Here is a 14,959-nt window from a genome sequence, read left to right as displayed (position 1 = left end):
CCTCATCGTTGCGATTAGCCAAAAGTGGAAGAAATGCGACGTTGAATAAACTAAATCAATCAATGAATCTTATTTTACGGGTAATCGCGATGAATGATGATTAGATTAAATTGATAAAGAGCCTCTCGCATACGAACAGCTATGCCAGTACTCGAACCCGGAATTTTCGGTAACGAGCTGGTGAGCCGATTACTCAACGCCCTCGGCTACCGAGATGTCATATAATAGTCTCTATAGCTATAAACACTAACACTTTTGAAATTCTAGTTTAGTTTGAGTTTGTTTTTCTGATGTTTTTGTTTTTTTAAGTCCAATTTATGAGCAGATAGGCTAGTCAGGACTGGACTTTCAGTTTAAAGTGGGAACCGAACAACTATATGTCTCCACTGGGTATGGAAGGCAACGACGTTACCACTGCGCCATAGGGGAGGCCCTTTCACTTTAGAAAAGAAGTTCATATGGTGAAATTGATTCGCAACAAATTTTAATTAACACTATCTATTCTCTTTCTATATCAGAAATTCATGAATAAAACAAAGTTGTGTTATCAACGTCAGGACCTGTGCGCAGAAAGCCGTGAATATACATCCTCGACTGTCCGTTTCAAATGTTTCCTTTGCTTTATCATTCCCAACAGTTCTGCACACTTTTACGAGCAGGCTTTATTTGTTTATTTATTTATTTATTATATATTTATTAGGTAAATATTATTCGTCTATTTACTATGAAGTTGTTAAGTACAACAATTCTTTGCTGAGTTCATTGTCTTGAGTACTAAATTAATTTTTGTTAGACAATCAACTTTGCTATTAGAATGATGCATGAGTGCAGCAGCTGACCGTATTGACTTATTTCCACTGGCGCACGCACCTGTTTTATGTAAATAATATACATAGAAATCTATTTTTCATTTTCTTCTTTCGTCACATGCAGAAAGTTTGTTACAATACTATAAAATGTGTCAGTAAATTATTTTAAAATAATAGAAGCACTACTTTGTAAATCCAAAATGTACCTGAACACTCTTCCTTCAGTATAAATAATATCTTCATTTCTGAGGAAATATTAAAACTTAGAAAAAACACACGTAAAACAAACTAAACATAAAGAATATACACGTCTCGAATTGCACCAGTATAAGAAGCACTAATAATCACTTGCTACCTACCTACTAACACTTGGAAACTACTTATGAACGATGGGCGGGGTTTGAATGCTGTATAAAAGGGGATTTATTTATTTTTTATTTATTTCTTTTTTGGAAACATTATATTCTTGCGTCATGAAAAAAGGCACATTAAGACGTAGCCGTTTGCGTCACTATGCAATACGAACAAGAAGCAAACTATGCAAAGCCAATAAAAATTGAAAGCCTTATCACCTGAAATCTAAACTATATGGCGATGAGCAGTATCTATGCCGAAAGTTGGTAGTGGCCTTTGTAACATTTTGCAACAGGTGTTATCTTTGCTATGAGCTGACTTTTTCAACAGATCACAGTAGAGCGACCCTTGCATCATTTTAGCATTGAGGATAAAGTTTCGATAGAGAATTTTGCCTCAGATGAAATGAGAAAAGTCAGTCTAAAGTGATCTTATAACAGACAACTGGAAACCATTTCTTCATGCAAGGGGTGTAAGAAATGACCCTTACAGAAGACACCCAAATGTCAATCTGTCTTCCACGTAGTACTGCATTTTCCACACTGGCATGGCTCACGGCCAGTATAATCCTCCGTGGGGCTCACGTTGTGTGCTGTCCTGTGTTTGGATTGTTCTTTCCTCCATTTAATCTTATCACCCCTCATCCTCATCTTCGAGATTAGCCAAAAGTGGCAGAAAAGCGAGTAAAATAAACGAAATCAATCAATGTTCATGCAACATCAGTTCTGCAAACGAACACTGACGCTAACTTCAAGGGCGGGTGAGCGGGGTTTGAGGATATAGATTAAATGATTATATTTCTTTATAATTTACATATTATATATTACAATAATATCAATTAGTAGTATTTATTTTCTTCATATTGATACACTTTTGCTCTTTGTATGGTTGTTGTCTGGGGAAGACAAAAGTACGTTATTCTAACGTCGCTTATGTGTGGTATCATAATAGCCCATTAATCAAGGCAATTAGACGAGGCGTTCGTGGCCTTAATTAAAGATACAAACCCAGAATTCAACTGGAGTGTCTTAACAAAACCACAGGAAAGCTCGGTAGATATGGCCAGCTGCGGGATTTGAACTCTAAGGTCGTTTGGTGGTATTTTTTTTCTTCCCAGGAACCTGCCCCCGTGGCGGAGTGGTTAGCACATCGCGCTACGACGCCAGGAGTCCCGAATTCGAATCTCAGCCTAGGCATGGATGCTTGAGTGTCCATTCATGAATATCATCATGTCATCACTCATCCTCATCTTTGCAAATTAGCCAAAAGTGGCACAAAACCGAAGTAAAATAAAGCAAATGAATCAATCAATCAATTCTTCCCAGGGAATGGGGGTTACAATAATGAAATTTGAGCATGATTTGCTGCCTTGCTAATCAAATTGTTTGAATATGTGCATATGAACCACTCATGGCTAATTTTATACGTTAATTTAAGCTGCCACTTCCTTGTTTGGGAAGTTTACATTGGAAGATAAGATGCGATTGCGAATGGTGCAAACTCGCCCCAGTTCTTGTGGGGTCAGATTTGCACCGTTGCCAACTGGGATTTATAGCTTCTAAGATCATAAAAAAAAATCCCCTTCAAGGAGCTTTCTGGCCTCGAAGATATCTACCTCCAAATCAAGTTCCTCTGATGTAGACAATTGATTTTGATTGATTGATTTGGTTAATTTTACTTCGCTTTTCTGCCACTTGTGGCTAATCGCGAAGATGAGGATGAGTAATGATATAATGAACTGATGAAAGGACATTCACAAAGAACACCCATGCCCAGACCGAGTTTTGAACCGAGGACAATTGGCGTCGTAACGCTCTGTTCTAACTACTCCGCCCCGGAGGTCGGCTGCATTTATTTTGTTACCAATAAATGTACATCTCACTGCATGGAACTTGCTTACTATGTTATGCCCCGAGGGATTAATTAGCCTTTCCTTGACTCAGCTTATGTAAATCAGGTTCATCAACAAATCTCCAACCAATTAGCATGATAGTAAATGGCGGTCCTTTTCTTTGATGTATGAAATTAAGCAATGTCACTCCTCATTTCATCTAAGATGGATTGAAATTAAAATTGTGGGTGCGTCAAACCTCAGACGTTGCACTCGTCATATTATACTGGCCCCAGCCCCTTATTTAACTAAAATCAAACAGTTTTGTCTCTCAGGACTAAAAGCTCCTTAACCAGGTTAAAAACTGAGGCCGTAAAGGGGCACTCAGCACAAGGGCAATACACAACCCCGCAGAGGATTATACTGACTGTAGGTCCAGGCGCCAGAGCCTCGTTGGCCTACAAGACTGCAGTTACCGGGCGTGTACTACGGAAGTGAGGTTGACTTTTGTGTGTCTTACTAGAAGCGCCAGCCCCCGTGGTGGAGTGGTTAACACGTCCCGCTACGACGCCAGGGGTCTCGGGTTCGAATCCTGGCCTGGGCATGGATGTTTGTGAGTGTCTATTCATCAATTTCATCATATCATCACTTATCCCCATCTTCGCAAATTAGCCAAAAGTGGCACAAGAAGCGAAGTAAAATAAAGCAAATCATCATCATCTAATCATCATCTTACCAGAAGGCCACCTCTTACACCCCGCATCTCATCGTGTAGTAGTAGTAGTAGTAGTAGTAATACATTTACCTATTGTATTATATTATTTTATTTATATATTACATATTATTTAAATCTTATTAACCTATTGATTATATACGTTATTACAGTTCAGACCCCCCAGAAATATAATTTTTTCTATGTCTCTGGTATATTATAAGTCTTCATGTACAGAATTAACATTATTACAACAAATATAAACTGGAGAAAAACATTGATGTCCTAAAGTGCAATTAGAAATGAATTGCAACAGAGCGTGGATATTCTAAATTTAGCACGCAACGAAATCTATCTTCCTTGTCTTATAGTATAGTACATTTAGACCTAAATTTGGCTCGAAACGGAAATAAATATTAGAAAGCTAATTCCTTCTGAAATGCGTTCTTTAGGTCCGCCTGTACTTCCCTAGAAAAATCCCAAATAATCCTGGATGGGGAACACCCTTAAGTTTTGAATAAACGGCCGCCATCTTGGATTTTTCAAAAAATGCGATAACTCAGTAATGGACAATCATAGGGAGGTGCTGTTTTGCGCTAAAATGCATGGTTTGTGTAGTATAATCGATTATAACATGTATTTTCTAAAGAAAGTCCAGTTTACGGTAAAAATTTAATGAAATTAATAAGAATTTTGATAAAAAAATTGAATGTTCAGAAAAAAAAACGGCATTACCATTATTATTAATAGTTTTTCTTCTAGTCAGGTGTTAGTGATCGTATGCGGTTGTTGGAAAGCTGAAAAGAAGATGGAGGATTATCTGCGGTGAAGGCGGGATGGTGGACATTGACAGTCTCAATGTGACAAGAGGGTTACAGACTTTGGGGAATCTCAGTAGAGAAAAGATGGGATTGTGGGAAAAATTGAGGGCGTTAGTCATGTGCGAGTGCATGTACAGTGCAGAAAACGTTATACCAGACATGGAAATTACGTTCCTGTAGGAATAAATGCAAGAAAACCCCTCCTCAGAAGTGACCTACATCCCTTCGACTGTAAAACGTGCTGTCTTTATTGCGGGGAGACGGTTGATAAGGAAGCTTGCAACAAGCACCCACATCGCCACCCAAAAATATGCCAAGTGGAAACTACAAAAAATGTCAAGTATTCGGAGTATGTGCGCAAATAGGTGCGACAAGGGGGGGGGATAGTTCTAAATCGCATTAATAGCGAATGTGACTTGATTGCGGACGAAGCGTAATATCATAAATAGTGTGATGCACGATTTTCAAACGTTGGTTCAAGTATGCCAGGCGAGCCATCTGAAAATGTGGTCGGAAGACCTGTTGACGAATCCAAGTTAGAGGCTTTCAAAAATTTCCTCAAATCACTGGTATCTCGAGTCTGCCACGGTCTTGATAAAGAAATGTGCTGGTCGGAGGATTCACCTATCACTCCTGCGAAAGCTTCCACTGCTTCCATCACCTGGAGACTTCCTGGCATGGTGCAAATCCAATGCGCTACAACGCTAGCAGACATATTTCGGCCTTGTGTCAAGCCACCGCTAACCTTCATAGATCGCATTAAGAGCTGCTCTATGGTCATGTCCGTCCAAACGCCGCACCAAAACTTATCCGATTGCCGAACTGTAAAATAACCTTGACTGACAAAACGTTCAAACTCTTGATCCGACAAAGTAGTCTTAAGTTTAGACATATTCTGGAGGTAGAGGTGGGCTGATTTAGCGTAATGAATATGGCCAGCTGCATGGAGGAGAACTAACATGCGTTGAACGGAGAAGAGATGAAGGTTCCAGTCGCCTGTTCTTTCCGCTCTCACGAAGACATGCATTATAGAAACTTGCTTGAAATACTGCAGCCATAATTTAGCAGTACGACTTCTTTCTTCAAGTGTCTTCATCGCACTGGATACAGCACTCAGTAAAGGTTTGACTTTGAATAGGAAAGATTCTGCGGAGGAGGACAAGTTTAACACCTCACTGTGAATTCCCCTGAGAGTTTGGACGTCAGAGCTGATCAAAAGTCCGCCTTCCTCACAACATTCCAAAATCAAATGAGCGATAGCTGCCTGAGACAGCGAATGAGCTCGTAATGCTCTTGTGTAAGCATGCCCATTAGCCATGTGGACAACAGCGTTCTTGGCAAATACCTCACCCCACATTTCTTCCATACCACTGCCACCCATGATTTTGCCCACCGCACCCATGTAACCCATAAGCGGACGAAATCCACCTAATCTCACGATTACCTTGGACAGATCATCCGTTTCGTCTGCCTGGTAGACTATATCCATGGCCTTAATAAAAAGTGGCTGATCAAATGTAGCTATACACCTTTGTTGCCGCTTCCTGCATTCTTCTACCGCGAAACGAAGACAGGTGTTAATTGGGTTTGGTTAGAAGGTTGAAGATTGACGAAGGGCAAGGGTATCACTGCTGACTTTTCGTGGGATCTTTTTCCTGTGGCATTCTCCATGAAACCACTCCATCCCGTATGAGGTTCTTCAGATGACTCGGGACCCGCCATCCAAATCCATTGGTATCAGGTTCCGATTTCTGCATCCATCGGCCGCAATTCCAAGGAGAGGACGTCTTCTATTACCAGGCGATTCAATCCATGGTTCTTGGGCCGGTCGTGAGCGACGATTGGGATGAAGCCAAACTTTCCAACAACAGTTGCCGTTGGTATAATCTTCGGTCGTGGAACACGAGAACTCGTCTGAACAGCTGAAGAACGTGTCACACACTGCACTCCTCCCATCACATGAAAGGTTCCATGTCCATCCACAGTTCGAGTGTTATGATCAGCATTATCGAAGACAAACTGCACAAATCCATGTTTCTGAACTTCACTTGAAGTGTTCGTTGTCACGGAAGTTTCATACTTACAGATTTCACTGTAGGAAACAGAGCAGCCTAAATTATGCAGAAGGTTAATTAGATGTTATGATCGGAAACGCCTATGAAGAAACACTCCAATACCAACCTGCACAGCTGACACAAATGAACGTGGACGCACCGAAGAAATGATAGAGTGCGCAACACTCAACACCTTCTGGTTGCAAGGTGGACCTTTTACTGGATTCATTAGACCAGAAAGCAGATGAGTGAGCATCTCACCTACTTGATTTTCTCCACCTTTCGATATTTCTTCGTAGGTTGGATATGTCGCGCAATTATAAACTTTAGATCTTATCTCTTCTTGGAGAATGGTAATAGTCGCCTACCACAGCGTCTTTTTTTCTGTCGCTGTACCACTTGTCCGTTAAAATCCTCGATGCAACGGACCTAAAAGAAACAACAGTCCCGAAACATTTCTTGCTGGATGACATAAGAACAGTATTGCCGTAGCGTGCTGATAAAAGCTCCCGCAGACGCATTTCACTGTATAACTTGTCACTGTCGGTACTGAACTGTAAGAGCATCTCCATATGGTCAGACAGCAGGTACTGGCAGTCATCGTTGTCATCCAGAAAGTTGCATGATGTGCACGATTAGCAATGAATTGCCGGAAAACCCAAGGTATGTTCTCGACGGTGGAGATCTTTTGCACAGAGTACATTGGCCCCGTCCAGCAACGTATGGTGATGTGTGCAATGCCTACTTAGTTTACCGAAATTACGGAACAAATATCATCGTAGTATTTGACGGATATGAACCAAGTACGAAAGATGCAGTGCATATGCGACGAGCTGTAGGGAAATCAGCTGCGAGGGTTGATGTAACTCCATCCAACCCCGTGATAATTGCAAAAGAGAATTTCTTGTCAAACGTTGGGAATAGAAGAAGTTTTTTGAGACTCCTTAGCACAGAATTCCAGAAAGCAAAGTTCCCAGTTTTCCAGGCCCCTAGTGACGCGGATGTTTTGGTTGTTGAAACGGCGAGAAAAGAATCTGAGTCAGGACGATCAGCTGTTGTAGTTGGCGCGGACTCAGATCTACTTGTACTCATTGCTGCCTTGACGCAACCCCAAGGTGCCGTGTACATGTTAGTTCCGGGAAATTCTACAACCGTTAGAAAAGTTTACTGCAGAAGAGAGTTAGACGAAGGCCTTGGTAACAACACGAAACACCTACTTTTCCTACACGCTTTTATGGGATGCGACACCACCTCTGCTTTGTACAGAAGCGGTCCAATTTCAGGCTTCAACAAGCTGGAAAATAACCGTGAACTACAAACGCGTCGCAGGATTGTGTTGAAGCTGCAGGAGAGCAATTCTTTGTCCATTTGTACGGAGGTAAACGTTCAGAGGGACTTGACAAAACCACGTACAAGAAATATGTCCAGACCTTTGGTAAAAAACCTCCAGACTACGTTATGGATCTTGCGAGCCTTCCTCCTACTTCAGCTGCCGCCCGCTAGCATAGTCTGAGGGTATATAACCAAGTCCAGGCGTGGAAAGGTAACGTCTTTTCAGCTAAAGATTGGGACTGGACCGTCGAACAGGGACACCATAAGCCTGTCACATCCACTTTACCCCCGGCGCCAGACAACCTGCTGCATCTCGTGCGTTGTGTGTGCAAAGGAGACTGCTCCCGAAATTGTGAGTGCATGCGAAGTTGGCTGACATGCACCACTATGTGCAGCGAATGTGCGGGAGAGTCCTGCTTCAATCGGAATATTCTGGATTCCGAGGATGAAGACGATATCGAAGGCAACTGCGATACCGAGGATCATGTCGAAGCCAAACGTACCAGCGCCTCCACTAGAGAAGATTATGCAAAACGAAGACGAGTTTAATGAAAGACGGAAATTTGTCAGACATCAAGCACTACCTGTTTATGTATTCGTGTTCATTTTTCATTTTGAAATGTTTCCAAACAAATTCTACAATTCTTTACTGAAAAAATGATGTTTTTGTATGTTTTCAAACCTGTTTTATGCAATAATATGTTAATAAATTTATATCAGCTCTATATTTTACACTTTTGTTTGCAGTAATAAGTTCCTTCTTCCAAAACTGAAACGTTTGGCACCAACAGCATCTCCCTATGTTTGTCCATTACTGAGTTATCGCATTTTTTAAAAAATCCAAGATGGCGGCCGTTTATTCAAAATTTAAGGGTATTCCCCACGCAGGATTTTTTGGGATTTTTCTGGGGAATTACAGGGGGGCCTAAAGAACGTATTTCAGAAGGAATCAGCTTTCTAATAATTATTTCCGTCTCCAATCTTATTTTACCTATACTATTAGGCGATTCCACGATAATCCTTTCATCTTAGCATCAAGAAAAAGACATGTAGTTGGAAACAGGTTTACCAAAGTTCGCTATTCCCTCACGTTACAAAATTTCAAGTTAACACTTAAAGTATTGTAAAGTAACCGTAAAAGTATCTGTTGATAATGTTACTTGTATTGCAAAAATATTACAGTTATAGTTGCAGCTATGTACTATTAGAAGTAGCTAGTTAGAGTTAGAATTCTGTATCATACCTAGGAAAATATTGATAAGAAATACTACACTAAATTAATTTTAAATTTTATCATTTATTTTTTTTAGCCTCCCCGATGACACAATCGCCTTGTAATCGAGGGGTCCCGGGTTCGATACCCGGTGGAGGCACATAGTGGTTCGGATGCCACTTTAAACTGTAAGTGCAGTACCTATTAGGCTGTGTACACACAAAGTGGACTTAAAACAAAAATCCACGACCATTATTTTACCTTGGCATTACATTTCCCCTGTATCTTCTTTTCGTATCCACCGTTCATTTACATCGGAAACTATTGGGCACACTACATGGTATTCGAACCCAGGATCTCTGATTTGAGGATATCATGTGAACACCGCAGGGGCGGTGCCAGGGCTGTGTGAAGGGTGCTTTCGCACCCTGTCATTTTCTTCAGCACCCCCTTCAGCACTCCGTTTCAGAACCAACTTTCAACCGAAAACATTATTAACTCGTGAATTGCCACGTTACGTTATGGTAAAACTATGTCGTCATGGACGTCCGCAGGATTTTTTCCAGGGAGGAGCAAGGAAGGTATATTTTTCCAGGGGGGGCAAACAAGGCACATTTTCTCCAACAAAAGTGTTGTTCCCTAAAAAAATATTGCTTAAATTTGAATTTATGATGTTCATGCAATAATTAAAGCATATTATTGCGGCTAAAATGAAATTATTTGTGTGAAATACATAACTTTTGGTTGACTTTCATTTTCTAGGGTAGGCCACGGCCCACCTTGCCCCCCCCCCCTTTGGCACTAGGTTATCCTAGGCTATAACCTATAGGGGCCTGGATAAGCTTTGTTCCTCTCCAATTACAAAACTTGCTTCTTCTTCTTCTTGAGGCGCTACAACTTCATGTATTGAAAGTTTTGGCCTTCTCAACAACATCTCTCTACTTTTTCCTATTCTGGATGCTCTTCATCTAATTCTTTACTTTCATGTCTTTCAGATCTTGAATTATTTCATCTTCCCATCGTTTCTTTGGCCTGCCGAAGGCTCGTGTCCTAAGTGGTTTCCATTTATATATTTCTCTTACTAATCTTTCATCAGACATTCTATTTACGTGCCCAAACCATCTTAGTCTTTGTGATTTTATGAAATTTACGATGTTTTCATTCGTGATTAACTCGTTGAGTTCTTCGTTAGTTCGTATTCTCCAATTTCCATCAGGTTCTTTCAGAGGTCCATAAATTCTTTTTATGATTTTCCATTCAAATATTGAGAGTTTCTGTTTACAAGAGTCTTTGAGGGTCCAAGTTTTGCATGCATATGTGATTACAGGTCTTATTATGCTATGATAAAGTCTCAGTTTTGCAGATTTAGATATTAGTTTGCTCTTAAATAGAGCTAAGTTGGCAAAATAAGCTTTATTACCCAGAATAATTATCTCTCTAATTTCTTCTTCAATTGTGTTGTCGCCATTTACAACTGATCCAAGATATTTGAAAGATCTCAAATTCTTCTATTCTCTCTTCGCTTATAACTAGGTCTTGTAATCTGCTTTTACCTTTTACACATGTGAGATATTTCGTTTTCTGCATATTAATTACGAGACGCATTTTCAAAGCTTCACTTTTTAGCTGTTCAAATATTTCTATTAATGTATTTTTTGTCCTTGCTGTTAAAAGGATATCATCGGCATAAGCAATACATTGTTTTAATCTTGTTGATATGTTTCCTCTCAATTCCATCGTTTTAATACAGAGTGTATCACTATACTAAACAGAGTAACAGATAAAGGATCACCTGCTTAACTCCACATTCTACTTCGAATTCTTCACTTAGTTCCCTGTTTATTTTGACTCTTCCTTTATTGTTGTTAAGGTTAACATAATTAGTCTAATGAGCTTAGATGGTACTTCATATGCTTTTAAAGCATCTATTACTTTGTTCTTATGCACTGAGTCAAACGCATGGGCAAAGTCAATAAACAAGTTGTAGAGTCCAATATTATATTCATAGCTCCTTTCAAAAATCTGTCTTACTATGAATATATTATCTATAGTTGATCTGATGGCTCGGATTTCCATTTGATATTCGTCGAATTTGTATTCAGTGCTTTCCATTAGCCTTTTATTTAGTATTATAGCCAGTATTTTATATGCAATGTTTAAGTAATTGACCTGTTATTATCACAACTTAAGGGCATGCGATACAATTTCCACGGGAGTCTTCCCAAGCCCTTCCGTCCATGGCAGTGTGCCAACTTAGCTCTCTTGGAGCCAGATCTGGCTCTTTCGTGCACTCTAGCCGGACCCTGTGGCCGAGTGGTTAGCACATCGCGCTGCGACGGCAAGGGTCCCGGGTTCAAATCCCGCTCGGGCTTGGTTGTTTGCGAATGTCCATTCATCAATTTCATCACTCATCCCCATCTTCGCAAATTAGCCAAGAGGCACAAAACGCGAAGTAAAATGAACTAAATCAATCAATCAACCTTTCGTGCACTCGTTCGGCTGTGAACTGGGACGCCCACCCCCCGTGCCCCAGTATGATGCCATCTCTGGTTCCGACCCCCATAGACCACTTTTCGTCATAATTATACATTTTGCACGTGACGTGATATTGTTATATTGGCTGCGTCGCCCCACTCTATCTTATCTCTCCAGCTACTTCTTTATAGCGCAATGTTAGACGTGAAATTGACATAATATTCTCATTAGGGAATTCTTTACTTTCGATTTCATACCACCATCGGTGGATTATTGAGATGGGCGATGCCGCCGGATCTAGATGTTGAAAACTAAGAATAAATTGTCATCAATTTAGAGTTAACGATAATAGCAGTGCCCCACCCATTTGACAACTAACATTACCCTAGAAGGCACTTTATCCAGCCATCGTAAATCTAGCTCCATGAGAGTCAGTTTTAACTCCACTTAAGGTGAAATTTAGTTCTTTTATGCCCATCACGTTTGGCAACATTGCCAGGAGGCAAGGAAAAAATCATTGATCATATGGGAGTATGATTTGATTCATTCTCTTGTGAATATAAAACTTCCGATGGAATAGAAAGAGATGTCAACGGGAAGAGGGCAGTTTGAAGATGAATTTCACCAGCGGAAAAGTCGAAACTTCCATTTGATTAGCCGTAACTTGATGTTGAAGTTGATTCCCCATAAGGAATACATGGGATTCCGAAAATTATTATTCATCATATTTTTCAATCATCGTGTCCAGCTTAATAATCAACATAACAAAATGTTTGCACTTGCAACATGGAGAGAAATTCATACTCTTGGATACACCCAGGGTTTGTTTTAGTAGCAGTACCCATTCGGGCGATATTGAAATAAATGCACAATTGGTGCGTAATTGTATCTCCTCGCCTTAATCTATCTCCCTTTTTGAAAATTGGGCACACAATACCGTCATTCCATTGAGTTGGTAACTTTTCGTCATTCCATACACTTAATATCAGCTTGTGCAACTTCTGTTTCAATGTTCTCCCTCCATTTTTAATTAAATAATTCTGGAGAAATGTTGTCTGATCCTGCAGCTTTGTTTGTTTTTAGATTTTGTATTATGTGGCTTATTTATTTCATTCCACGACGGATGATGTAGTTCTTGTTGATAATTGTCGTTCTGTTCTATTGGTGCCTGCATACCTGTTGTTACATTATTGTTAAGAATCATTTTAAAGAATTTCTTCCATCTATTTAGGACTAGTGCTTTTTCTCAGATTATGTTACCTTCTGTATCTTTACGCATCATTGGCGGGGTAAGGGGTACCTTCCACGTAGGCGCCCAAAAGTCAACCTCACTTCCACGCAGTACACCCTGGACTGCATTTTGCAGACGAACGAGGCTCTGGCGACTGGCACTATGGCTAGTATAATTTTATGTGTTGTCACGTCCTGGGGTGAGAAAGAGGCATACAGGGGCGAGTACCTGTGTGGTGGGGATCGTCGGCCTGTCACTCTACTCTACCTAGCTTATCCATATACGGAGTTCACGGGAAGAGTAGGAGACATACCTTTCTCTGGTATGCCTACGGGCTAACCTTGCCTATTTTAGTACATAAAGTTATAAAGCTAGTGACTTCATTATAACAACGTTGACGGGGGAAAGTGTAAGTGCGAGAGGTATTCCTTAATGGAAAGACAAAAGAGATGGGAGTGTCTGTGTATGCGTGGGGTAATACTTACATTAAATATGATTATCCCAGACGTCTCTTTCTACTGTGGTGGCAGGGGTGCCTCCTGCATACGCACGACTGCTCCGGATATTCTTAGTGCTTAATCTTAGAATAAATCTTTAGTCTATTACCTTAATAACAGTCACTGTGGACTCATATGATATTGGTAATCATGGGGATAACAGATAAAGCAAAGTGTTGGATTTTATAGCTTTAATAAGCAACGAAACAAATAAAGAATAGAATTAGATGTAATACAAGGATCAAGACATACAAGCTTTTAAGGCGTAATCATGATTAAAAGATGATTACATTGACCCCTGGGGGTTTTGTGTTCAGTACATTTAAGACATTATGCTAACGGATATGAATCCTTCAGACTCTATAGTGTAAACAAGAATATAAGGGCAGGCGTACGAATATGGCCCTTCTGACATTAGTTCACTTGATACAAACATAGATCTCCTAATAACGGAGGTGTGTCATTATACCAATTAATCTACTGATTATAATCCTAACTAATTCTGGGTGTGTATGTTAGTGTAAATAATGGTGTATGTAAGTGTTGTAGTGTATGGGTAGAGGGTGTGCCATACTTGTAATATAGGGGAGTTTGTCCCCTGGAGGAGTAATCTATTTATCATACTAAGTACTAACTAAACATTTATAAAGATTATGCATGCATACCTTCGTTAGAAGAGGCTGTTACCACCGAAGAATCTCAGCGATCGTCTCTGGTGAGGGTGTCGATGAGGGTAACAGACTGAGCTCAAAAGCTTTAAGTATGACGTTTTAAAGTCAGATTATCAGCAAGTGGGAGGTTCCCTATTCTGTGCAGTGTTCGCCCACGGGTCAAAAGGAGGGAGGATAGTGGCGGAATGGAGGGCAGATCCACAAAAAAGGAAGAAAGGGGGATTTATGCCATATGTGCGTTGGTGTTCATGAAACTTAACACTGGCAACAATAACTAACAATAGCCAAACCGCTCACGATAAGCGCATGCACTCAGACGTTGTTGCCACATTTTCTTTACATTTCTTGTAGTTGCAAGGCCCTTCTCGTTATTTTTGCGCCATAACCACGTGCGGGGTTGATTTTTTTAACTAGTTGTGTTGTGTTATTTCTTTGTTGTGTTATGGTGCTGTTTTGTTGCTGTATTATAGTGTTGTGCTTTTAGTTTTTTCTTAGACTTTGCATAATGCAAGTTATCACTCACGGCTGCTAGTGAAAATCACAAGTATGAAGACAAAACTGCAGGATATTATTTCCTTCATGGAGAGCAGAGGTGCCCATCCCCCCCAAAAGCCAATGTCGCATTCCCCCAAAAAATCATGTCATGCGTCCCCCCAAATCATATCATGTGTCCCCCCAAAAAAACATCATTCGCGCTCTCAAACCATATCGTAATCCCCACAAAGTATTTAATTACGACAGCGTGTCTACCGAAAGTAACTTTTTTATTAGCTTTACAGAACACTTTACTTGATCTGCCCCTCCTCCCTAAACAGGGGTGCCCATCACTCAAGACCACCCCTAAAATCGTTCATCATAATCCCCCGAAAATAGTTTGGATGAATGTGTAATAGTTGATGTCTATTTGAATGAAATACCATGTAACATTGTCCATATTTTTTGATTGTTCGATTTTCGAA

General features: G+C 40.3%; 1 protein-coding gene and 1 long non-coding RNA gene across 4 annotated transcripts in view; one reads left to right on the top strand and one right to left on the bottom strand.

Annotated features, from left to right (window-relative positions):
- Window positions 1–1,197, bottom strand: part of LOC145984245 (putative cytochrome P450 CYP44) — a 29,978-nt gene extending 28,781 nt beyond the window's left edge. The window contains exon 1 of one of the 2 annotated variants that reach the window (XM_083117837.1): window positions 1,169–1,197. The gene's annotated coding sequence lies outside the window, so the exon portion shown is untranslated. Of the gene's footprint in view, window positions 1–1,015; window positions 1,127–1,168 lie in introns of those variants that run through there. The other variant, XM_083117838.1, reaches the window with a different exon arrangement.
- LOC145984246 (uncharacterized) overlaps window positions 1–14,959 on the top strand; it is a 64,028-nt gene that overhangs the window by 1,460 nt on the left and 47,609 nt on the right. The gene's annotated exons all lie outside the window — the stretch shown is intronic.

Source organism: Lepisma saccharinum, chromosome 2 (assembly GCF_977018435.1).
Source record: "Lepisma saccharinum chromosome 2, izLepSacc3.1, whole genome shotgun sequence".
NCBI classification, from domain to species: Eukaryota; Metazoa; Arthropoda; class Insecta; order Zygentoma; family Lepismatidae; genus Lepisma; species Lepisma saccharinum.
This window is presented reverse-complemented; position numbering and strand designations above follow the sequence as displayed.